This window comes from Vulpes vulpes, chromosome 12 (assembly GCF_048418805.1).
Source record: "Vulpes vulpes isolate BD-2025 chromosome 12, VulVul3, whole genome shotgun sequence".
NCBI classification, from domain to species: domain Eukaryota; kingdom Metazoa; phylum Chordata; class Mammalia; order Carnivora; family Canidae; genus Vulpes; species Vulpes vulpes.
Genome location: NC_132791.1, coordinates 40,539,815 through 40,565,852, shown reverse-complemented (window position 1 = coordinate 40,565,852; position 26,038 = coordinate 40,539,815). Strand labels below are relative to the sequence as shown.

The 26,038-nt window shown below is 39.1% G+C and overlaps 1 long non-coding RNA gene across 1 annotated transcript; it reads right to left on the bottom strand.

Annotated features, from left to right (window-relative positions):
• Positions 1-3,384: 3,384 nt before the first annotated feature.
• LOC112921933 (uncharacterized) lies at positions 3,385-5,545 on the bottom strand. Its single transcript, XR_003235343.2, has 3 exons — positions 5,410-5,545; positions 4,468-4,566; positions 3,385-3,840 (listed from the first exon to the last, which is right to left on the bottom strand). It is a non-coding gene; the product is annotated as an uncharacterized lncRNA (long non-coding RNA).
• Between the last annotated feature and the right edge of the window lie 20,493 nt (positions 5,546-26,038).

Genomic DNA, 26,038 nt, shown 5'->3' with positions numbered 1-26,038 from the left:
AATTCCTCTAGTTGGTCGATTTCTTTTATCCCCTCCTATGAGTAGTTCAAAATTTGGGTAGCAGGCACTCCTTTGACCTTGTCTCCTACTACTTTTTCTTCTCCACCCTTGCTCCCTTACAGTAGCTTTTGTAGTATGTTGGAAGAATCTTAATTCTCCACAGAGCAGTATTTATAAATCACTGTTCAAAATAACATGATAATCCTATAGAAGTCATTGAAACACTGGATGGGGTGTTGAAACTGTGAGCCCTTCATTTCTCCAGGCTTTGATTGTGTACCACTTATTACGTCTTCTTCGTCCTTTATTCTCTATATACCAAACTCCTACTTTGCATTTCTTTGGGAATCTCTTTGCTCTTTAGGTATCTCAGAATAATTAAATTTTTGGTTTGGGTTTACAGCTTCATGTCAACAAATCTAATGAGATGCTAACCAAGTTTGCTGCCTATTTTGTTCACTTGAAATCATAAACAGACATCATGAATATCTTAGCAGTTACTGATGAAAATGTCCTAACAATTTCTCTTAGAGATAATCAGATTTTGTAATGAGTTTGGACAGAGAGAGATTACATGACTTGTTTGTCACATAATTAAGTGGCAGAGCTGGGGTGGAATACAGGGTCTTCATCCTCTCAGTCAAAATTTTCCAGTATTCCATGTTAAAGTACTCTGGCAAATGAATTTCAATTTATTTCACCAACCATTGCTTTTGCACCCCATTATACCAAAGTAAAAGAAATGTTAAAAAGAAAAATAAGATCCATCCCAAAGGTCTAACACATCTATCTTACTTTTTCTATATTCCCTCCATGTCCTCTTTCATACACATAGTACTTTTTAAAATTTTTATAATTTTTGCAAGAGAGATCTCCTCCTTCCATTCTGCCATAGCTTCTTTTTTCTCATCTCCTATTTCTTTCCCTCCTTTCTTTTTTCCCACCCTCCTTTTCTCTTCTTCTCTGTTCACTCAAGTCTCAGGTGACAGCACGCCATGTTGAAAAGAGGTTATTTTGAAGCAACCAAGGTCTGTCTTCTGGATTTCCCTTTTTCTTAAACAAAGGGAGTAAGAGGAAGTTTTCAGGTAATCAAAATCAATCCTTTCTCCTGCATGACAATCTTGAGAAGTGAAAGAACAAATCTGCCTATAATGATCAGGGATTTGGGAGTGAGGATAGGAGAAATAGATAAATTAACAAGTGTCTCTTGAGATTTGGAAGAAAGAAGTTTTATCAGGTGGGTTAAGTTGGCCACAACCAAAGCCTAAAGGCTGTAAATTCCTAAAATCTCATCTGCATGAGGGTAAAAACAGATGAAAGTGTCGGGGAGTTGAAACCAAAAGACTATGACTGGCCTCAGCGAAGATGGAGACAGAAGATGGCTCTGTATCAGTGAGGAACTAGTTCTGACCCAGTCTTGTTCTGGGTAAACAAAGAGCTAAGTGTACCATGGACTTGTATGCTTGGGGCTCAGGCTACTAGTGAATGCATTCTCTCAAATGAACATGACATCAGATATTTGTCTTCCCTTGAAGAACTTGCTGTGATTAGAACAGCAATCATCTAAGAGTTCCAACAGCTGTAATGTGGCCTTCACGGTCAGGAACAGAGCATGGGAAATGCAGCTATATCCTGAAAACAATGTCCACCTCCCTCGTCCTAGATACCCCTTCAGTTTCCTTGGTATTTGGCAATGTCCAATCATCTCTGCTCAGAAGTAGCAATCCTTCCTATAGCCTGAATTTTCTACTTGTGACAATTTGGCTACACAGCCTCCAATGGACATTGCTGTAATTCCACCATAGCCCTTTTCTCCATCAATGTTGGCTCATGAGGGAATTGGGACTCTGAACTTTTATAATGCCACTACTCTGGGCATCTTTGTGCCCTGTGGGGATAGGTGGGTGAGGTGATGAACAGACATGGAGACCAAGGACTATCTCCATTTTGCTGGAGAATCCCCATTGTCAAGTATTATTGGAAAGCAAACATCACTTTGGCCCTTCTGCCACCTACTGGAGCAGGAGATTTCCCCTTAGCTACTTTCTTCTGGACATGGCCAGAAATGACAAAGTTATATTCTGTAGCCAGCAACCTTCAGCCACAGGCTGCAGCAGCACATGGAGAGATGACTGACACACACCAGACTTCTTCTATCTCTCAGACACTGAAAAGCCTTTGCAAATCTCCGATTCTATAATGGGGAGGGCTTGAGGACTTGGTAGACTAGCCTGGACTTTGTAACACTACTGGCCAAAGGGACCTGACCAGTATATGTGAATTGCCTCCCAAATCATACAACGGGATACCTTAACTAGGCTTGCATTCCACTTTTTCACTTACTTGTACATCATTAACATTTCCCATATTGCAACATGGTTTTGTATATTTGTTTAGTGAATGGCCTTCATAATTACAATTTGATTGCAGCATAATGTTTCCCTTAAGAGGATGTGCCATAATTTGTGAGGCATTCATTGATTGCTGGACATTTAGGTTTTTTCCAATGTTTCATGATTACAAATAATGTTGCAAAAAATATGCCTATTGCTTCTCTTCTTATTTTAAATCATTTCCTTAGTGTACATTCCCAAGAGTGAGATTACCGAGTCAAAAGTGTAAACATTTTAGTTAAACAAGTCTAAAGGGAAAAACACATTCTATATGCTTGAAAAGTAAACTATGAATCTGGAAAATACCAATTGACTGGGTCTTAATCTTTGCCCCGTTTGATTTAATTTGAAATAAAGGTAAGCTTTCTTTTTCTATAACTGAATCTTATGAATTAGCGTCAACCACATAGGCTCTACCTACCGGCTGACCAAACTGACTCTAACTGTAGGGTTGTGATACAGCATAACAGAAATTATCTTGCCCTTGGGTTCAGTACAACATCCAATTGCATTATCATTTTCTGAGTAAATAGCTCTTGTCATCCCTAACTACAGCTGTGTGAAACCAGCGGCGTCCACTTGGCAGTGAATCACATACCAAAGTGTTACTCAATTATTATCCAGAAATAAAACTTAAATCACTTCTCCTGGCTAACTGAGTGTAAGGTACTTTTTATTTACTGAAGGGTGAAATCATGCCTTTCAAGCAAGCTTTGGTTTCAAGTGTCAGTTGTCTGATAGGGGAGGGTATTTTGATGGCCTCAAAATATAAGGTGGACACACGAAGCTTTCTCCCCTTTTTTTTCCTGTGGTTTTTGGCATTCAGAATGTAATCCTGGAGCTTCACCTCAAGGCAAATTCCACACTTACCTTACCATTTCCCTCAGGAAAACCCATTTCACAATAGTTATACTACAGTGGTATTTGCTTCACTTCAACAAAAATTTATTGAGTGTGTACGTAGCAGGGCGTATGGAAAGAATATGGTTTGAGAATCATGCTGACCGGCTGTGTATTCATGAAAAATGTATGCAATTTCTCTAAATCCCAATGCCTTCATTTATTAAGTGAAAATAATAATACCTTTTTCACAAGTGGGAAGTACAAATAATATACAAAATAGGAAGTTCTTGGCATGCAATAGGCACTCAATAAATGACAGTTCTTTTTCTTGGGGTCTATATGGAATACAGAATTGCAAGACAGGGTTCCTTCTTTCAGAGCCTACAGAAGGGCAGATATGAGCAGGTAAATACAAGTAGCTAGGATACAAAAGTCTATGACAAATGCCATAAAAGAGAAACAAAGTTTGAAGGGAAACATCAAGGGGAGACAACAGAGACGACCTAGAGAGAGGCTATAAAAAATAGTAAAAACAAACTTGAGTCTGGATTCAGAGATTCTGGTTTCACAAGACTCCAAATTCTTTGAGACTGAATTTCTTTATCTAGAATTGAAGGAAGTCAATTAATATTAATAGGGTTTGGAAACAAATGACATCATGTATATGAAATCTCTTTGAGTCTTACATCCTTTGCATTTGTTAGTAATTGCAATAATGATAATTCCAAATTCAACTCTCTGGAAACCCTTTATGGAGGTAGTGGCATATGAAATAGCTGTTAGAGAATGGATTAGATGTTGATCACATTTAAGAACTGGCTGAGGGAGTAGCTTAAGTAAAGGTTTGTGAGAAAGAAAACACACCATAGGGTGAGTGAATTTAAGTGGAAATAACAGTGAAAAGTGGGTTGGGACCATATGGGAAAAACTGGATGGTTTGCTAAGCATGTATTTACATTTTATTTTACATTATGGGAAGCTCTTAAAGTTTTGTGAACTGGAAGCAAAAGCACTCTCATCTCTCTGCTCTCAGAATGGAGTTTTAGAAAAGAATTTTCACAGTGGTATAGAGACCGCACACTCTCCCTCCCCTGTTGAGAAGGAATTTAGAGCACACATCCCAGGATCAACAATTGAATTGGAAGTTGACTTAAAATATTCTGTGGGAGTCTTGAATAACAGCCCCCCCCAGATGTTCACCTTTTAATCCCCCAAGTTTTGAATATGTTACCTCGTGTGGAAAAAGAGGATTTTGCAGGTGCAATTAAAGATCTTGAGATGGGGATAGTGTCCTAGAATATCCAGGTGGGCCCAGTGTAATCACAAATGTCTGTAAGAAAAAGGCAGGAGTGTCAAAATCAGAGAGAAGAGAGGTATGCAGCAGAAATTGGAGTGAAGTGCTTTGAAGGTGGAGGAAGGGGCCACCAGTCAAGGAATGTAGCTTCTGGAATCTAAAGGAGGACCTGATTCACCCTAGAGCCTCCAATAGAAATACAGTCTTTCCAACGCCTTCCTTTTAGGACTTCTGACCTCCAAAACTGTCAGATAATACATTTATATTGTTATAAGCCACTCAGCTTGTGGTAACTTGTTATATCGATGACAGAAACTGACACATATCTTCTGTCGTGGTTGTTTTCAGCTTATGAACTCTGTCCCTAATCCACTACCCACACCCACTATAAATCCATTAAGATACCCAAATTTTTCTCTGGGGATTTCTTTGAGAATATAAATGCATATCATTAAAATAAACATTGTCGTACGTTCAGATCTGATCTTTTTTTTTTTTTTTTTTTCAGATCTGATCTTAAAAAAAAATTCAAGATCCATTTGAAAGTGGTACTTTTGCCTGTTTGGTTTTTCTCATCAGCTTGACACTATTTGGAGTCAAGGGAGCCCCTGAATTGGTCACAGCAAGGAGTTTCAGCTTAGGATTAGAGGGGCTGTTCCACAGACACAAAGTTAAATTTCGAATGCTGTTCTTTCCAAATGGTCCCAGCCCTTTGCATATACACCTATTTAGAAGACTTTTTTTCTATCCAGTGTTCAGCTTGGCTCTTGTACTTCCTGGAATTTGGAGAGGAAAAAAAGTCACTAACTTTTAAGCATAAAGTAATAGGAAACTGGAAAGGGGAAAAACATCACAAACTATGGTGCTTTCAGAACTTACCAGGATTCCTTCGTGGCCATTCTTCTGTATCCCTATCCTCTATGACTTCAGCCAAAAAACATTAAAATGAGTTCCTTATACCGTGCATGGTTTGCAGGTGAGGGTTGTCTGAGCTTTAATTTGCTGTTTGATTCGCCCCAGGATTTTCAGGTGTTGCATGAGGGAGTAAAGTACAGAGTGTACCTTAGTTCTTGGTTGTTAGCCATTGGATGATGGCCATCATATTATTAAACCATCCAAGCACGCTGGGTCTCAACCACAAAATTTAATTTTCCCTACTGCAGGGACTAATCAACTACTATAGACGTAAAGACCTAAAGAGACTGTTTTTATCTGCAACAAATTCCCCCTGCAGACTGAAGTGGAGCTAATTTTAGTTTTGTCTATCCTCGGGGTTACAAACATTGATAGAAGTTCAGCGTGATGAGAAACAGATAAGAGGTGGAATTTATCTGAATGCAATCTGTGACATAAATTAAAGAAAGATGAAAGCTCTGAGGTTCTTCGTAACACCTTGGTAAATAATGTTTGGGGATTCCACTATAGGCAGTTCCCATCATACTTGTTAATATATTTTTACATCCTCTAGGTACCTCTAGGAGCTAATGTCTCCCTATTCCTTTCTGCCATTCCCCAGGAGGATTTTCCTCTTCTCCAACCCCTTCCCCTTTCCCTGACACCTCCTCAACCTTCACTGTCATCATAGCCTGCTTCTAACCTTCCAACTCTGCACCAGCAGACAGAACCGGTGATACTGAAGTGGAAGCGGGGAAGAGAAGAAAATCAGGTGCACTGGATGCCTGCAATATTGGTCTTGGGCTCTTGTCAGACCTCACATATGACAGAGAACAAGATGTTGGGGCCACTGGTAGCCAAACTCCACTAACTGATTATCAAGGCATCCCATTATACAATCAAGATTTTTTAATGATAAAAAGGTCCTTGTAAATATTCTTAGACCTTTTTAACCCTTATCTTTAAAACTACTTCAAATACATAAGGCTCCCAAAGAGGTAAATTCATGTTTGACCACGTTAAGGCTGCTACTGAAGCAAAGGGTGCCACATGGCATCGATTGTTCCTAGGCTGATGCAATCAGCATGGAGTAATAAAATGGAATGGGCTGACTCTTGAGGTGGAAAAACTTTTGATTATGCGGATTACACGATCAGAAGCAGCAAATCCATATGGCTCCAAGCCAAGTGACAATTGCAGGAAGGGCACTGCATCTCTTTCAAATATTTAAGGATGATCTCATTGAGACATCAAAGAAATAAGTTGTAGCTATAGCAAAGGATTGATTTGATTGCTTTAGGACACAAATTGTTTGGCATAACACCAGAGTTTGGGGGTAAATTCCAAGTATTTATACAGGTGACCCAAGACTTACAGCTGCTTAACTTGTAACTATTGTTCAGGAAACAATTAAGATGTAAGTGCGGGGGTACAGTCAGCAGATACTCCAGGGAGCTCCTGGGAGGTATAGGGTTTGGGGGGCTGACTAGAAGTCCAACCACAATTTTTGATAATTTCTATTGAAACATATAATCACAGTTCTGTAAAGCCAAGTTAAAAGCTATCTGAGTTTCAAAGCAATCTGTTTTGCAATGCCAAACTTGCCCAGGGAAAACAAACTAGTATCTTACTTGATGCAAGTATGTGATACAATTTTTTTTCACTGGAGTGGAAAGTTGATTCTGATTGAAGACTGAAATACCGGTTGACCAGACTGCACTGTCAAGTTTTCCCAATCTGATTAGGAGGCATTACATTTATCTGAGAGAACAAGTAAGAATCGAATGGCTAATTGGAATAAGGTGGCACTTTACTTCTTTTATACCTTAATGGGTCAAATGTTATGAGGTGTTTGTCCACCATTCCACCTCTCTTCCTTATTTAAGAAAACTCCAGTTTTGTTGGGTAGCCATGTGCTCAGTTCCAGGAGGGGCCTCCTGCTGTAATAAGGAGACACATAAATAACCCTTTCCTTTCTGTCAGTTATTGGTTATAAGGTGGGTATAAGAGCAGTTTTTGTCAATGGGATGATATAAGAAGTATGAAGAAGACTTTTTTCTGCCATCACTTCTTATCGTCCTTCCATTTAGAATGTGCTTCCAAAAAATTTTGATGATTGAAACATCGGCAGCCATTCTGAGATCATCAGGGGAGACCTCTTCCCAGGACTGAGAATACAAAGAACAGAAGCTTAGAAAGAGAGGGGCCCTCATCTCTCAGTAAGTCCCAAACACAACTCAGGAATCACCTCCTCTGGCCATCTTATTGTGGAAACAAGGAATGTTTTCTATTTTAAGCAACTTTTGGTTGAGTATTTTGTTGAGTATTATGTGCTTTTATTCAGCAAAAAGCACTCTAGATGATCAACTCAAGAAACCCTTTCTTCTAGGAAGTGGCACCATGGTTTATCATGGAACTCGGGAATCAAAGAAGATTAGAAAGCAGATTTGAGAGCCTTGGGCCAAAGAATCACAGCGATCGCCCAAAGATGTTTTCCTATGGGCAATTATGAGAAAAATTTGAACTGGAGCAATCTTCCCCTTATAAAAATTAACCCAAGTCACAGGTAAGGGAACCACTGAATTCAAGAACTTTTTCAGATAGAGAATCATATTTCACTCTGATATTTTGGGAAGGGAAAAGTGAGTGAGAAGTCAGAATTCCTGCAAATGTGTAGGATGTGCTGCATTAACATTCTATTTAGGTTTTGAAAAGGGTCTCCCTTGCTATTTTTGGAAATATCGTTGGTAAGTTTCACACCTGTATTCCAGGAAGTTGCAACATCTGAATTTTACTTATTAAAATGAGACATGGTCTCAATTACCTTCTGAAGAGAGAAAAGCATGAGTAAGATCACTGTGGGTCTCCCAAATGTAAAATTAATCCATGTTACCCTTAACCACAGAAGCATTTCTTAGACAATCTGAGACAAGGAGAGGGTGGGAAGAGCAGAGAGGAGATCAGAAGGCGTTTGAATGAACTAATGGTCCCTTTAAATTCACCGGTTCTGGCAATAAAGGGTGTCCTCCACACCTGTTAAATTTATCAAGAAGAGGCAGGACAGCTTCCATGACTAAGAAAGAAAGCCATTTTGAAGTGTTCATTCAAAATGATTGCTGTCGAGGCTTTACAGGAAACATTAGCTTTAAATGACAATTGGAAATTGAAGAAAGTTGCTACCCAAGAAAACAATTATAAGTATTCTTAATTGCCTGGAAATGGTTTGTCATGCAAAATCGGACCATGCACGATACATTTACATAAATGGCTCGGAGGCACCGATGTTGTAATGCCGCAGAGTCTCTTTGCACACAGTGTTCCGATAACACACTTGAGACTAGGAATCTGACTTGCTTTTCTCTCTCCTCCCCTACCTTCTCCACCACCTCTTCATGCTTTCTGAGGCCGGGAGGGATGGAGGGAAGGAAGAGCAAGCATAAAATAACTGCAAAGAGTCAGTGACTGCTACTCAATGTATTTTATTATTTCAGGAATTCATTCAAAGCCGGGCTGCAATTACATTTAAAACAGGAGAATAATGGGCTATTGACATGTATATGGTTTTAGAAATATAAGGCCTCATTTTCTCAGCTGGAATTTCCCCTACAATGTGCATTTGCATTACATTAGAGATGCTCTTTTGGAAAAGGAGGATCACATGCATTCAGACATTTTGACATTATCTGGGTCAGAGGCAACATTTAAAAGCAATAGCCCTACTAGTACCAAAGCTCTCTTGCAGGCAAGCATTGCAGTGCATTAGAGAAAAAGGAGGCGAGCCCTGAGCGTCTCCCTGCATTGGCCATGTTTTATGACATACCTGCCTAACCCAGACATTAATCTACTGAAGATGAATTGGCCTGGTCATGGTCCTCTGCTAACCTTCAACGGCGTGTACATTACCTAAATTGAAATCTGCACTTTTTCATGCCACGTGTGGTTTGATGTGATGGTCCAAGGAATGTAGGGTGCATTAGAATTGGTTTTTATGTGAAGAGAATCTCCCCTCCTATTTACCTTTCAGCAGGGCAGCTGCAGGCTTTCCTGCTCACTTGACAATGAAGGCATTATTCTCTACTGCTTCACCCAAGAGTAGCTACTCGGGCCGGCTCAAAATTGCGTGGCCCTGGTCAGGTATGTAAGCAACCCAGTGCCTTTCCTGTTCCCAGAAGTGCCAAAGGCATAATGAAAAAGGAATGCAGAAGTTTTCACCTGTTGTAACTGTCTAATAAAGCCCTGTACAATGAATTCTTTGTCATCTTCCAAGAAGAGGTCAGTTGTAGGTGTCCGTGATTACATGAGTACTTTATGTGAACAGAAAGACCTGTATAATTGGTGTGATATGACCAGTAAAATCTCATCAAAGTTGCACAAGATGTCTATAATTTTCTAATCCCTCACGTCCTGGTTCCTCAGACATGACACTCTTTATTTACCCTGCATTTACACTTCTTCCCAGAATGGGCAGGGAAACTAGCCTCGTACTGGCCCCTCTATAATTACTGTAATAAGTTGGGGGAAACTAGGAAACAGTGAATCCTTGTGAAACTGCTTTCCTTGAATTTTCTGTTCTTCTGCAGGTTAAAATTGAAAGAATAAACGGACACCACAGGGCTCATGAGCACAGGCTTTATGGGCAGATAACCTGTGTTCAAATCCTCCTCCTCCAGTTATTGGAGATGGGTGACCTTTGAGCTTAATTTCCTCATTGGCAAACAGGTGATAATAATGAAGATCAGATGGGTTTCTGTGATCATTCATTCATTCAACAAGTACATAGAAAACAGTTCCATGTACCAGGCACTCTATGTGCCTCCAGCTATTGGGGATAGACTGCTGGTATCTTGTTTTCATGGAGCCTATAGAGATCAATCCAGGAAAGCATTTAGCAAACAGTGCTTGGCACATAGTAAACACACCATAAATTTGCTATTATCATCATAATTACTGTAATAAAAGTATGCAGAGTCACATTTCCACACTTCCTATTGAAGATATTCCATGCTGTCATCTAGAAGAGCAACAGAAGGGTTATTTTAAACAAAGGTATGACACTCTCCAGACAAGCATAGTTTAAAATTTGACTACTCGCTTTCTCAGTGCAGGTACTTTTGTAAAACTCTCAAGTCTTTGTTTTGGCAATCAAAGATGATGGTGAGCTCTGGGTGTTTTCACTGAGGTTATTGAGAGCCAACTATGCACCCAACAGTCTTGCATTGGGGGGATTCTGGAAAGACTTTTTCCCATTATTAACATCGTTTTTGTTCTCATATTGTTCACAGAACAACTTCAAAGAAATGATCTTGCTCCTGAGCGTAAATGCTCCCAATGTTTTGATACATGAAGGACCCATTCAATATTAGTGATCAAAAGTGCCAATGTTGACATTCAAGCAATTGAATTTCAGTACCATTAGCCCCCCATTATAGAACTGACTTCATTTGTTTACAAAAGTCACTTACAGTGAAAATGACATTGCCTGGCAGGATCCCACAGAACTGGGTTCCGAACAATTGTAACATAAATAAGTAGTCTCTGGCAAATGGGTGCCAAGGAGAAGGGAAATGGGATGATGTAGATGGGCAGGAGAGCTGTACACCTGTTGGAGTTATAACTGGCATGAGCCAATGACATTTGTTTCCACTTTCCTAAGCAATAAATTTGCTTGGTGAGTAATGGTGCACACCTACCAATTTAGAAAATTAGAGAGAGAGTTTCCGTTCCAGGGAAATGGCTCCAAAGGGTGTGTGGAGAGCTGGAGGCTCTTTAAATAATCCAAACTCTCCACAGAGAAACTCCTTAGAATTTGTTTCACTGGCATTGGGAATGATTTGCAGAGAGCACAGAACATTTAAATATAGACACTGTATTATACAAGCCTTTGATGACTGTATGAGAGAAGTGCTCTGCAGCTAACATGGGAAAATATTGGGAGCCTCTACCATAAAATAACCTGAAGAGGTCATTGTACTGTTTTGTTGAATGTGATTTATTTCCTAGATTTGAGAATAATGGTCACTAGCAAGGCCTCTAACCCGATACATCTAGAGACTAAATCATGAAATGTTTTTAGAAGTACTGATAAAAGCAGATAGAAGTAAAAACGAGCCCAAGATTAGACTGAAGCCCAAGTTCAAATGCAGTTCTCTGTGATTTTTTCCCTGAAAATTATGAAGGTGTTTATCTATTTTTCTTTGACCCTGTTTTGTTTTTTGGGGGATTTTCCTAGGGATACAGTATTTAAAAGAATATCCAATAAGATGAAGCATCTTTGCCGAAGTGAAACCATCAAACAGATGCAAGAAAACTATACTCCTGCTTTTGATGGAGCTTGGAATAGAACCCTCTCTTCATGTCACGAGAGTGTTTAGTTCCCAGTTCTTTAATTGGTATCTGGAAGCATTAATAAAGAAGAACAAAAGTTTCTGCCAACCTCACTTGCCTAGATAGCTTGTTTGCTCACCCCCACCCCCAGCATTGAGACACTGAAGGCAAAGAGAGGACATCAATAATTTTCTAATTAAGTCACAGTAGAGAGGCAGTCAGGATAGTCTGAATTATGCTAAAATAGCAAACACTCAAAAACCCCATTGGCTTAAAATGTTGATTTCTAGTTTACACTATATGTTCAATGTGACTTAGTAGGGGCTCTGCTCAACTAAGTCCCTGGAAGATACATTACCATGTAATTCATGCTTTCAAACTCTCCATGACAGGAGAAAAGGGGGAACATGGAAATGTCAACATTGACTTTTAAATGCTTCCACTTAGTGGGGACACATATCATGTCATGACAAAGACAAATATCGAAGCCTAATTTCAAGGGGACAGGGAAGTGCAATGCTCCCATGTATCCAGCATTACCATACCCAGGAATATAGTAATCTACATCAAGATTTTCATTTATTACGTAGGCCAGTGGCTCTCAACTGGGGGTAAATTTGTCCCCCAGAAAACACTTGGCAACATCTGGAGACAGCTTTGGTTGTCACAAGGGGAAGAGAGTGACACTGTCATCTAGTGTTCAGAGACTAGGAATGCTGCTAAGCACCTTACAAGGCACAGACAGTCCACAGAACAATTATCTGGTCCAAAATGTCACTGGTACTGAGATGGAGAAACCCTGCATTAGATTACTGGGTTTCTCAAAACTGGCATACATAAGAAAGTCCATGCCCAGTCAAATTAAGACATATTTTATTTTAAAATTCTATTTAAATTCAATTAATTAACATATAATGTATTATTGGTTTTGGAGGTAGAGGTCAGTGACTCATCAGGCTTACATAATACCCAGCGCTCATTACATCACATGCCCTTCTTAATGTTTTAAAGTTCTAGTGATGGAAACTGTGTTATATTGGTGAAGGAATAGACAAAGAGATCAATGGAACAAAAAAGGGAACCCCCAAACAGACTCACTTTGTGTGAATATGGTAGATGATAGAATGACAATCCCACACAAGGCAGAATGATGTGAGGGTAATTATTTATGTGGAAAAAAATAAAGCTGTATCTTTTTCTCGTATCACATGCATGAATAAATTCTGAATGTATTAAAATTGTAAAAGTAAAAACATGACTATAAATTTACTAAAAGAAAATATCAGTGTGTTTCTATGAAAAGAGTAAGGGACATCTTCTTAAGACACACAAAAAAACCTTAAAGAAAGATATGCATAATTATCCCGATATCAAAATTACATGACAAGCAAGCGATGAAAAAAACACTTATGAATGTTTACACAACACCCAACTAAAATATATAAAGAAAAATCATCTGAAATATATATAGAAATTTATCAAATGTAAAAACAAAAGAGGGAAAACACAAAATGAGTCTGGAGCATCTTGTGGTGTCTCAAAAATAAGGAAGTGCTCAGAAAACAAATGGTGATGTCATGTCAAAGGGACAGAGAAACCAACACAAAAGAGCTTCCAGTGGCAAAATTGGAACAATTTTGAGCAATAAAATAAACATGTTTTAGCAGTACATTATAAACAATAAAATAACATATTACTGGGTTATAACCCAGAATGTAAAATAAATATACAGGAGTCCATGCTGATATAGAGGATTGAATAAATAAATAGGAGAGAGGAGACAAACCTTCCTTGCAGAAGAATTCCACCGTTCGTAAACAGTATGCCTCCCCCAAGAGGTGGGGCTTAGCCACACCTCCTCCCCTAGCCTCCATGTGGCTTGGACTTTGTGACTTCCTTCAAAAGAATACAATATGGAAAGGAGGGAATTATATAGCTTTATGGTGGAAAAATCTCGCAAATACTGTCTAGCTCATACCCAATATCGAAGAAAAAGGTCTACCAGGATTCATATTGAAGCAAAAATGGTGGTTGCTTTGGTAAGCCGACAAGATGGGAAATGTGATATGTGGATGTCTGGAGAGAAGAACGGAGCAGTACTTTGGAAATAATATATTTTTATTCCTTATGTAATTTAAAAGTAATTTAAAATAAATAACCATCTTGTGTGTTTGTTGAAGATGGTTCATTCTTTGACCTTTACAGTCAGAAATTCAGTAGGTCTGGGGTGGGCCCAGAAGTAAGAATTTTTAACAAGTGCTCTGGATGGTTCCAATGCGGTACACACATCAGACATTGCATTCAAGAAACTGAAAGCTAGGAAGGAAGTTCCTAGTTTTCAAGTTGTGTTCCATATATTACTTACTTTTCTGAACTGAATGTGGTTAATTTCATATGTCCATCCCTTAACCAGTGTTAGGATTTGAAAGGGCCCAAATTCTGATCCAAGTGAGACATAAGACCAAAGACTGAGGCAAATGGGAGATAACAGTATCATATAAGTACACATAAAGATGTCATAAAGCTGATACTGGAAGGTGTGGCTTTTACCTGTGGAGAGGTGATTTTCATGTTATTAAAATTAAAAATAAACAGGCTCACCTGCACAGTGACACTGAACTGGTTTCTGCTTTTACCTCATGGCAAAGAACATGTGCTGTTTTCAACCAATTTCACCTCCATGGTGAGAGAAAAGAGCTACCCTATATATTCCTCTTAAACACACCACAGAGAATTTGCTTGACTTTCCATGAGAAACAGTAAGTCAAGGTCTACAGAGAGGCCAGAATGTTATCCTTGTGGAGTCCTTTCCACAGGGAAACAAATATCTTGGAGTAGGGAAGGATTGAACTCCTAACAATATAGGATGATATGAGAAAATTCTATGGCATTATTGAAGGAAACTGTCTCCTTAGAGGCGGGTCCATCATTCCAAGGTGTCAGCTCTTCTAATTAGTGCTTCAGTTTTCCAATTCATACTTTTTGTGTGGTAGAATAATAAAATGAAGCTCCTTAATTTTTCATTTTTCACTTGTTCTTTGATTTATTTATTTTAGAGTGGGGAGGTGAGGAGAGGGGAGAGAGAATCCTAAGCAGACTCTGTATTGAGCTCAGAGCCCGATGCACCAGTGAACCTGAGATCGTGACCTGAGCCAAGCATTGATTGCTTAACCAACTACGGCACCTAGGCTCCCCTTCACTTGTTCTTCTGTCCATAACCCTGTATGGCTCCCACAATTAAGACCCACAATATATGTGGCTTCACCACATATATTTTGATCAATGGAACTTGATGATGGTACTTAAAATTTATTTTCATCCTGGATTTTGGAGCCCCAGCCGGTATCACCATATGCATAGGCCTGGCCTAGCTCATTGTATGAATAGAATCAAACAGCCAAGATACTTCGATTGTTTCACAACTACTGGACCTGTGAGCAAGTTCATCTACCACCAGTCAGCCCCAGACAACCTGCCAAATGACCAATAGCCACATGAATGAATGCAGATGAGATCAGGACTCTGGCCTGAACCAGAAAAAGACCCACCCAGTAGAACTGTCTACTACAACCAAGCCACTAAGTTTTGGGATGGCTCTGCAACAAAACCCATATGATACTCTATATAGCACTAAGTATATATCCAAATCATATTGTAAAATTTTTCTTTTATATTTTGTGTGGAAAGTCTGAAACTTCCTAACACTAAAATTTTAAATACTGTTTCATGAACCTTATGAAATAAAATATGAAAAAGTAAAAACAATGTGAAGGTCAATCATCTTAAAATTGGAAAGCTTGTTTCTGTATTGTCCTCCAGATACTCATACCCAAACTCTATCTGAACCTTCTCTAGTTGAATCCAAATTTGACATGAGACCTCAATGTCGCTAGGTTAATGGCTGTGCACTCAACTTACACTGTAACTGCATTTAAATATTAGCATATTCATTACATTAGGCATTTTTGTTTTCAGGATCATGCCATTGGACAATACTGAGAAACATGCTGAGTCCCATTATGCTCCTAAGAGGAAACTGAAAATGTAATTCTTCCCTGAGTGGTGGCTTCAGGACTTCATTAGCAGTTTTGATCATTGCAAACCTGTTTTTGTCAAGGGCAGGTTTGAACTGTGTATCAGTGGAAACTGAATCATTCAAAGACAACAAGTTTAATTTTTCACATGAGTTTGCATTTGAATAGGTAAACGTGAGTTGTTTCCTCTGTGGATTTGGTACGACCTTGCCTATCAGTAATAAGATGCTATTTAATATCCCAGAATTCCCCATGGAATGGGCCATCAAAATGGAATAGTCATTGAAAAGACATGGAGGAAGGAGTAGATTCAGATACCCATCTGCCAGGGGGGACCGCCTACTGTCCTCCAATTCATAGAGAGTTGGCAACTCCACGCCTCCCCTACTGTAAGCTCAGTGACTTCCCAAACATCCTGGGATACCAAGAATTCAACACCACTACCAGTGGTCCCATCACACCACCACCCCCCACCCTGCCCGCCGCTTCTTGGTTCTTCTTCCCAATCTGTCCAAGTTCCTTTAGGAATCTTTGGATGAGTACCAGTCTGCTTGGCTAATACCCTTGGTTGCAATCAAAGTTATTTTAAGAAGATTTGCTATGTGGAAAAACATCCAGAGGTTGAAGCCTTTGAAATCTCTTAGCTTTAAGTTGTAACCTATTCCATAAAGAAAAAAGTCTCGAAAGCTAAAGGGAAATACCTTTGCCAAAATGAGTCTTATGAAAGAATACATTTTAGTGCATGCTGAGAAATCACCAACAAGAACCACAACAAGTCCCTTAAACATCTGCACTGGTTTAAAACCATTACTTGTGTACTGGCACGAGTATAATTCACTCCAAAGTTATTCTTTTTGCTCAAAATTAAGGGCAGTGGCATCCATTTTGTTTACTTGCAGCGGCATGATTCTCATTAAAGGAATACATTCAATTCTTTTACATTTACATTCCTACGAGCAAAGCAAACTCAAACCAGAAGATGCTTATTAGGCACAAATGTAAGCATACATGCTCGCACCAGGAAATGAAACCTGAATCTTTTGTAACCATTGCAAAATGCTAATTATGACTATTATGCCACCTTATACGAAATACTGGCTTGAGGGGTGACAGAGATTTAATGTGTGTGTTCTCTGTGCAAGAGGTACAGAAGATTGGTGATTTGCCCTTCCTCCCTCCCTTCTCAGAGAGGTAAATCATCCAGGTTGTTACTAGAGAAATTAGACATCCTTAATCAATTCTACTTATTGTTGTTTTAAATTGCTGCAAGACTTTTAAAATAAGCACACGGTGGTTACCTCTGAAATAGGCGTGGTGAGTGGGTGACAAGCCATTGCAAAAGTATGCAAGAGAGTTTCTGTGGGGATAAAACTTTCTGTTTTCATTAGATTTCTAGATCTGTAAATAGTGTTTGTAAAAGGGAAAGTAAGTACGAGGGGCCGTGCTCACTTTGGCAGCACATATACTAAAATAGTAAGTACGAGGGGCCAAGTCAAGTAGGATCTTACAGCCTGTAGCAAAGGATTTGGATACGAGAAGCAAATTCATGGAAGATTTTCTAGCAATGGAGTGACATGATCTCACTTATGATTTTAGAGGTGGACTCTGTCTGTGATATGGCCAGGGTGCTATAGCAGGACAAAACTTGAATCAGGGAGATCACCCAGGAGGCAAGTGCAGTAGTCAATAGTAATGACCTAATCCATGTTGACTTGGAGGTGATCGAAGTGGAGGTTGTGAGAAGTGGTGCTACTTCTGCCCTGGGCCATGTCATGTGCTACTCAGATATACTTGCACCCCCGCCCCAGGAAGGGGCTACAGGGAAGGTTTGGTTGCCAGCACTCAGGTGTCAATCATCTTTGTGAGTTGTATCTTCTAAAGAAAGCCACTTGCTCTTTTTTGTGGGGCAGCCCAAACCAATAATAGGTTGATGCAGGGGTATAAAGCCCTGGCTCTCTGAACCCCACCCAGGACACCTCTGAAAGGCCATTCCAGCCTTATAGCTTCCTGCAAGTTTGGCTAAGGCCTCGTGAGTGCCCAAAACTTCTCTCTCTATGGATCTGCTTCTCTCCTGTTCTGATTCAGGTGTTGGTCCTAAAAGCGCTCCCTAATAAATGCTAATTTCTGTTTCAGAATCTACTTCCTGGAGAACCCAATCTGTAATGCTTTGCCACATAAGTTTATTTCTTTTCAACCGTCTAAAATTGAAAGTTGTGCTTCGGGAATTTCATCCTCTCATCTAGTGATCTGTGGTGGGTAGTGATAGTCTAGAAATGGCAGTTAATGATGAGTCTCTCCCTGCCTCTGCTTCTTAACTGGCCATGGAACACAATCACTTAACTTCTCTGGGGTTCTCAGTTCCATCTTCTGTGAACTAAGGAGAAATTTAATCAAATGAGATATCCCAGAAGGAAACTTTTACAACTCTATGATAAAATTCACTGGAAACTAACAGAAACTGAAAACCAACTTATCTTTTTGTTAATTGGTCTTAAGATCTTGACTTCCATTGATCCACTCCCAGGGTGTTAGCTATTTCTGTGTTCACACAGATCTTTAGAAGGTACACAGGAGACATGAAGGAAAATTAGACTAAATCTGGTCAGTTCTCCCAACTGTTTACAAATATAAGACTTAGTTGGAGAGGATTGTCATTAGTAATTACCAAACTCAATTTCTTGTGTTTTTCTTATGTTTTGGTTTTGAGTATTCAGTCCCTATTCCAGTGATTCCAAGTGGCTCTAAGTCACTGCCTAACTTGATTTACTTCTCCTTGTTTTTGTTTATTTGTTTGTTTGTTTTTTTAAAGTAGGCTTCACACCCAATGTGGGGCTTGAACTCACAACCCTGAGATCAAGAGTAATATGCTCAACTGACCAAGCCAGCCAGGTACCTTAGCTCTCCTTGATCTTGATCTTTCATGATGTTTAAGACAATCCTGTTTCATTCTCAAGACACATGTTCCCTCTGCCAGAAATATTCTTTACTCTTAACACAGTTAACTCCCACTTATCTCTTGGGTCTCAAGTGCAAAGTTACTTCTTCAAGGAATTTTTTTCTTTACCACCAGTAATGCCTGGTGATTTCTACCTTCTTGGAACATTCCCACAGGCTTATCCCATACTGGAAGGGGTTTCTAGGAGCTACATGTAACTCCACAAGTGAGTGAGAGTGACATTAAACTCAACTCTATTTTTAAAAATCATCAAATTATTTGAAAAATCACTGTTAGTTGCTATTAGCAACATAGCGCTTTGTGATGTACTACAAAACAAATTAACGTATCCCATTTGGTCACTATGCCAGCAAAATTTCATATCTTTGCTTTAGAGAACTCCATACAGTATCAGCAAGGCCAGAGAGTGAATCAAATGCATCCCGATTCTGTTAGTTTCACTATCCTTTGAAGACATTTTCACCGTGGGGAGTGGGAGTAAAGGAATTAATGATCACATGTTCAGGCACCCTTGATGTACTAGCAAAGAAAGAAATATTTACAGCCATTTCTGCAACATTCTCTGTGGTAAATTTAAGATATCTAGGTGCAAATTCCTTGACACTCCTCTGAGGAGTGTGGTCTGTCCCCTCCACTTGAATCTGGCAGGCTTTGTGATTACTATGAGCAATAGAATTGGATAGAAGAGACACTGGGGGGCAGCTCCAGTGGCTCAGCAGATTGGCCCTGCCTTCAGCCCAGGCCATGATCCTGGAGACCTGGGATAGAGTCCCGCATTGGGCTCCCTGCATGGAGCCTGCTTCTCCCTCTGCCTGTGTCTCTGACTCTCTCTCTCTCTCTCTGGTCTCTCATGAATAAATAATTTTTAAAAATCTTAAAAAGAAAAAAAAAAAAAAAAAAAAGAAGAGACACTGGGCCAGTTTCCAGTCCCAGGCCTTAAGGAACAGGCAGTTTCTTCTTTCTGTTTCTTAAAACACTCTCTGGAAGCCGTGAGCTGCCATGGGGGAAGTTGAAATAACCTTAGCCTGCCATACTGGGGCCTATGATTAGATGTTCCAGTTAATGCTTCTGGACCCAGCCTTCTAATCCTTCCCTCTCAAGTACCAGATTTAAGAATAAAGCCATCTTGGACTCACTGGACCATCCTATCCTCCAGCTGAATACCACCAAGTAACTACTACTGATCACACGGGGAATAAAAGAATCATCTACTTGAGCCCAACCTAAATTCCTGGCCCACCCAGTTGTGAAATGTAATTAAATCGTTGTGGTTTTAAGTCACTAAGGTTTGGGTAGTTTGTCATACAGCAAGTTGTAACCAGAGCATCCTCGTGGCATACTCTTTCTGTGTTTTGTTTTCCCCTTTTCTCACGGTGTCAAGGTGTCAACGTACCTTGTTGCAATGCCCTCATACCACTAAAGGAACAAGTGTCTTTTTTGTTCCCAAAGTGCTCTTATATTCAAAGAGTCAAAGAGAAACTTAACTGACAATGAGACCATCCTGTGTTGGTACGATAAAATGCTAAAAGCAAACAACTTGGCTTTGAAAGGAAGATGAGATTTAGAAGAAGTACCCTGTCTTAGAGGAGTATTTTCTTGAGTGTCATTGGTTCCACTTCGCTCTTTTTCTCTTGCTAATATTGAACTAAATTTAAACTTCTTAAAGATACATGGTGTTCAGGGGCACGTGGGTGGCTCAGTCAGTTAAACTTCTGCCTTCAGTTCAGGTTGTGATCCCAGGGTCCCGGGGGTCGAGCCCCGGTCGGGCTCCCTGCCCAGTTGGGAGCCTGCCTCTCCCTCTCCGTCTGCCATTCTCCCTGCAAATCAGTAAATACAAAATTAAAAAAAAAAAGATGCATGGTGCACATTATAGACAACAGTGGTGATTTGGAGAACCCCATATTTGCAAGTTAACATGCAGGGTGTGGCGGAACATTTACTTGGTCCCGTCTGATTCACACACCCTCCCTCCCCCATCACTCTTTGCCTTCACCTCTGCTGTGATAATCAAGGGCTTCTCACAGTGTGGCTCACAATCTACTTGCATCAAAATCACCTGTAAAGCTAGCCCCAAATGCTCATTCCCCGGCTACATAAACCTCATGAATTAGAATTCTGGGGATAGAGGCTCAGTACTCTGCATTTAAACCAAGCTCCTCAGTGACCTTATGCATGAATCACTACCTTTAGGGACATTTTGTTGTCTTTTGCTTTCGGGTCCTCCCCATAATTCAATGTAACCCTTTTAATATTGTCTAATAGTTTTAATGTGCTTTGGCTTCAGTTGTGTGTCTCCTCCCTTCCTAGTGTCCTGGGTTCTTCTTTGTGTTCTGTTTGACTAATCAAAGCACTCTAAATATAATTCTTAAGCCTACAGGTTTCTTTTTTGGTTTATTTGGTTTTGTTTCTGTTAGATATTTGTAGTTTTTCACAAAGACATTATTACTGCAGCCATTTAAAAAACGTGAAGGGGGCAAGCCTCCTCTTCTGCTCTTTGGGTAACTAATTATAGAAACATTTATATTATACGTACTTATTATTTTTTTGTTATATGTACTTAGATTACCACATTCTTCTTGACTTCAGTTTTGCTTCAATTAGCTGGAAGAAGAGCTGCCTGACACTGTTTTGCCCTTCCTCTGAATATTTTGAAATTTATGTTATCCATCTTTCAGAACACACCTGTGTCTTCTTCACACAATCTGGTAAATATTATAATATTTAAGCATCATGGGGGCATTGATGCATAACTGAACCCTGGGCTGGCCAATCAAGACTCACAAGGAATGCGTTTCAGGAAACCAAGATGATGTGTTCTTAGCCACCTGAAAAAATATGCAGAGACTCGGGTTACATCTGGAACTCATTCGGTGTTTTGTCCGTCCGTTCCTGATCAGTTTTCTCACCACCCTCCCCGTGAAAATTGGGTGATCTGGGTGAGTTCATTTGCATGCCCTGGTTCAATTTCGCAAGGAGCATGTATTGATCACTGCCATAGTTCAAAGCAAGGCCTTGAGTGGTGAGGTAGGAGTGAGGTCTTTCAAAGCAGTGGGGAAAGATGGGAGGAGCCCCTTTGGCAGCTGGGATTCTTGAACTCCCAGGTAACGCAGAGAATGCTGTGATTTATGAAGTGTACTATACTAAGCTACAGTATAATTGTGTGGTACAATTTAGGGCGTACTGTGTTTCTCCAAACACAGTGATTTCATTTCGACCTTAACAGTTACTCTGCAGTCTATAAAATATTTACATTGCCTTTCTAAACATATATATTATTTACTATACGGTCTATAAAATATTTATGTGATTTTCTCTAAAGATCCTATATATGGTGCATTATTTCTATTCACTTTGTTTCCCTTCCTAGAAACAGGCATGCAGTGAACTAGGACACTTTTTGAAATCCAGAAAAAAGTGGCAGTAGAGAAGGAGACACAATGGAACATTGAGAAGAGATGGCATCTTTGGTTTTGGTGGTCTTGCTCTCAGCTGCCTGTAAGCCTGTGTTGGCTCAGAGACCAAGTGACCAGAAGCAGAGGACCACCAAGTGTCAAGTACTTTGGTTCCTTGTGAAAGAGAAACAACATGTACCCAGCCACATCTCAAAGAAACAAAGGAAGGATGACATGTACACACACACCCCTACACACAGATACACACACCCCAAGACATAACAAAACATGAATCAGTCTTCTAGTTTGGCTACTACAGTATTGTTTTAGATTTCATACTCTCCAACTTGCCCCAGTAGAGTCTATACTATTACCTCACTTCCTTAGGTCCAGAGACATGTTCCCTGAAATGAAGGTGAAAAAGTGAATGGGGGAATTGAGGCATTTGTTTAGAAAATGTTGGATGATAAATGCTGTTGCCATTTCCAAATCTTTGATATAGTTTACAGAACACTCCAACTAAATAGAATTTATGATTGAATTGTCCCAAAGATCAAATTTCTCAAATAGTGGTTAAACCCTTTGCGGCATTGGGGCTAGATACTTTGGCACAGGGGCTATGTCTATGGGTCGCTAAATGTTTGGCTAAAAAGTAAAAATAATGTAGTCAACCATGAGAATGTTTTGTCTTCATGACACTAATTTGGTTTGAAGTTACCCAGTTAAGATCCAGACTCGGTTCACATTCATTGGAATGCACCGTACCATTAGTTCTCCATATTATAGAGAAAATGGGCTTGATTTGCAGAAAAGCAGGATGGAGGGGGATGGTGGAGAGCTCATTAAAAACCATTTAACACTAAGCTAAATGTCAGCATACTTTGAAAGAGGCCTATTAGTTAATGTACACAAGAAGTTATCAGCACTTGTGATAAGCCAAAGAAACCAAACAGAGAAAACCATTAGGTGGTACTTGTAAGACAGCTGAGCTTTAAGAAATGTTTTAGATAAATTAAATTGGGACTGACAGAAAAAAATTTTTTTTTTTTTTTTACAGGGAAGGATTTTTACTTGTGTCCTTACCTGCAGCCCCAAATCCTGAGTTTTGACTGCCCCTAAATGATTAACTTGTCTACAAGGAATCGGTGACCTCATAGGGGACAGAGAGGACATAATTAAATTACAACCAGAAGTGCTTTTTTTTTCTCCCTTTGTCTTTTCATGGATATAATGTATATAATGGACAATATCCTCACCAATACACAAATAGTGTTATTGCTTCCAAAGACTGTAATTCAAAACCTCCTTCCTCAGTGTAGTCTGCTGGCATTACAGTGAAAAAGCATTTCTGGTACATAGTTCTTATAATCTGGCTAGATCTAAGAATAACATTGAGAACTTTTAGAGTAATATTATTTCTTTCAAATGGACCTGCAGAAAATACAGGGCTGTAATCTCTGGCAAGAATATTCTATGGTGACAATTGAGAGGAGAAACATGATCTGGCAGTCAGTTGGGGAGGGACACAGATAAGAAAAATAATGAGCTTACCCCCCAAATAGGCAGGCCAGAGTGGATTATTACTCCACAGTAAAGGAGTAACTATAGGAAGGCACAACATGTTAATGGAAGGATAGCAATTAAGACTGGTTATATGCCATATCATTTCATCACAATGCATTTTAAATGCAAAAAAATTCAAAATAGGTATAATTACAAGCTACCACTAATGGAAAAAAAATCTGTAACACATATGCACATGTCAAATTTTAATCGATTTAGATATTTGTGAGGCCTCAATGACTAACTAATTGAAAACTATACCTTTAGGTAATTGAATGATTTGACCCCATATAAAATTTTTGGATAAAAGCCAATTAAATACCAGAGAATATCTTTAAAGCTGGTAATTTTGGTTTTAGTATACTTAATTTTAAGTAATTCTTCTGCTAATAATTAGATAGCAGAATCTATTTTGTCTAGTAAGGCTACATGTAGTGCATAGCAACAAAAACATGCCCTCGGCATAGGGGGGAATTCTAATCATGTTGCTTCTCAATAGCAGGAAGTGATTCACTTAGTTCATGCAAAAGTCAAATCAAATTATTAGGATGAGAGTTAAAGAAAGGAGAACCAAACTAAGAGTATTAAATTTATATCTCTTTTTGTTTGTTTCAATTTTAGATGACTTTCAATTAAGTTCTAGCAGCATAATAATAGGGAAACATTATGTACATCCCTACTATTTGCCAAACATTATCCTGCATTATCCACAGGTATACATTTATTTAATCTTTACAATAATCCTATGAGGTGATCCCCATTTCACAGACAGGGAAATCAGACCTAGAGTTCATAACCTGCCCAATGGCATGTTGAATAAATGGTACAGTCAAGATTTGAATGTAGGTATACTATCCTGCATCTTGGTTTAACCCTCGTGTCCAGTTGAAGTAGCCTTCAGATCACCCAATATCAAACCTTTTGTTTACCAAAAATAAATATTTATTCAGAGAATGCTTATTAATTATTATATTTTAGTTGACTATAAAGGGAACAGTTACTCCATGATATGGATATCAAAACATTTAGAAGAGAATAAGAGATCCAAAAAGAAGTGGGTGGATGGCCAGGGTGTGGGGTGTTTGGTGATAGGGGTGAGATAGACATACAAAAATAGAGAAAGAAAGAAACTGCCTCGTTCTAGTCAGAATTAAAAGAAAGCATATTATCTTCAGAAGAGAGCTCAAATTAAAGGAAAAAAGTGAAAGGGCAAGGTGAATTATGCCATTTGTTCTAAATCTTGATGACTGGTTTGGTGACTTTCCTTCTCATGTCAGGAGCCTAGAGGAACATGTACAGGGACATTGCTTTGGTATCTTTGATACCCTTGGCCTCTTGGCATTTGATACTGGATACCTTTGTCTGTTAGAAGAATAGTTTGTAAGTGGCTATTATAGATACTATATTATAGAGTAGATAAGATACCATCTTTGGACCAAGTTTGCCTGGTTTAAAATAAAGATTGTGCCCTGTTGGAAACATTAATTAGATATATTGTAAGGATAGCTGAATTTAAATTTTGGCCTTTTCATTGATTATGTGTTCCATTTTCTGAAAAATTCCCAAACATTTCTCTAGCTTTCTTTCTAGAGTATTTTTTAAATGATAATGAATGATTACTTTTCATTATTGTTCCACACTTTTAGTGTGAGCATGACATATCAGTGAAATTATTGTTTGCTTCCATTTACTAAATGCTGGAAAAGTAGTTTATAATCTTTCTTTCTCTTATTCAAGAATACTATCATACATAAAATGAGAGCGCAGTTCAAGTTCACAAATATCTATTACCATGTTATCTGCCTTGAGTATACTAAATGTTTGTAGCACAAACATCAGAAAGAAGAAAAAAATAAATACCATCCAACAAAGCAACCATTCATTAAATATATCATATCATTTTGAAATCTAATACTTTAAATTATAGTATTTTTGGACAAAAGCCTATACACGATAATGTCAGCAGAAGTCCAAAGTTACTCTATTCAAAGGACAGTGGATTTCAAATCTGTTGCTGTAATATTTGAAGGCCAGATCTGAAATCCACAGTCCTTTAAATAGAGTAACTTTGGACTTTTGCTGACATTATCATGTACTTCTGCACCACATTAGAAGGGGTGTCTATGGTAAGACAAGCTTCCAAATATAGGAATTAAAGTATTGTTTGTTCTAACATGAACTGGAGCTAGGTGAATGTAAGAAACAGAATCAGCTCTGAGTATCCCAAGGGTCACAAATGTCAATACCCCATCTTTCAGGGTCTTGATGCCTTATTTCAGCTCTAGTTACCTTGATACTCTTTCTCATCTTTCCCTGGACTGGCTTCCATTGTTTAGACATGGGCC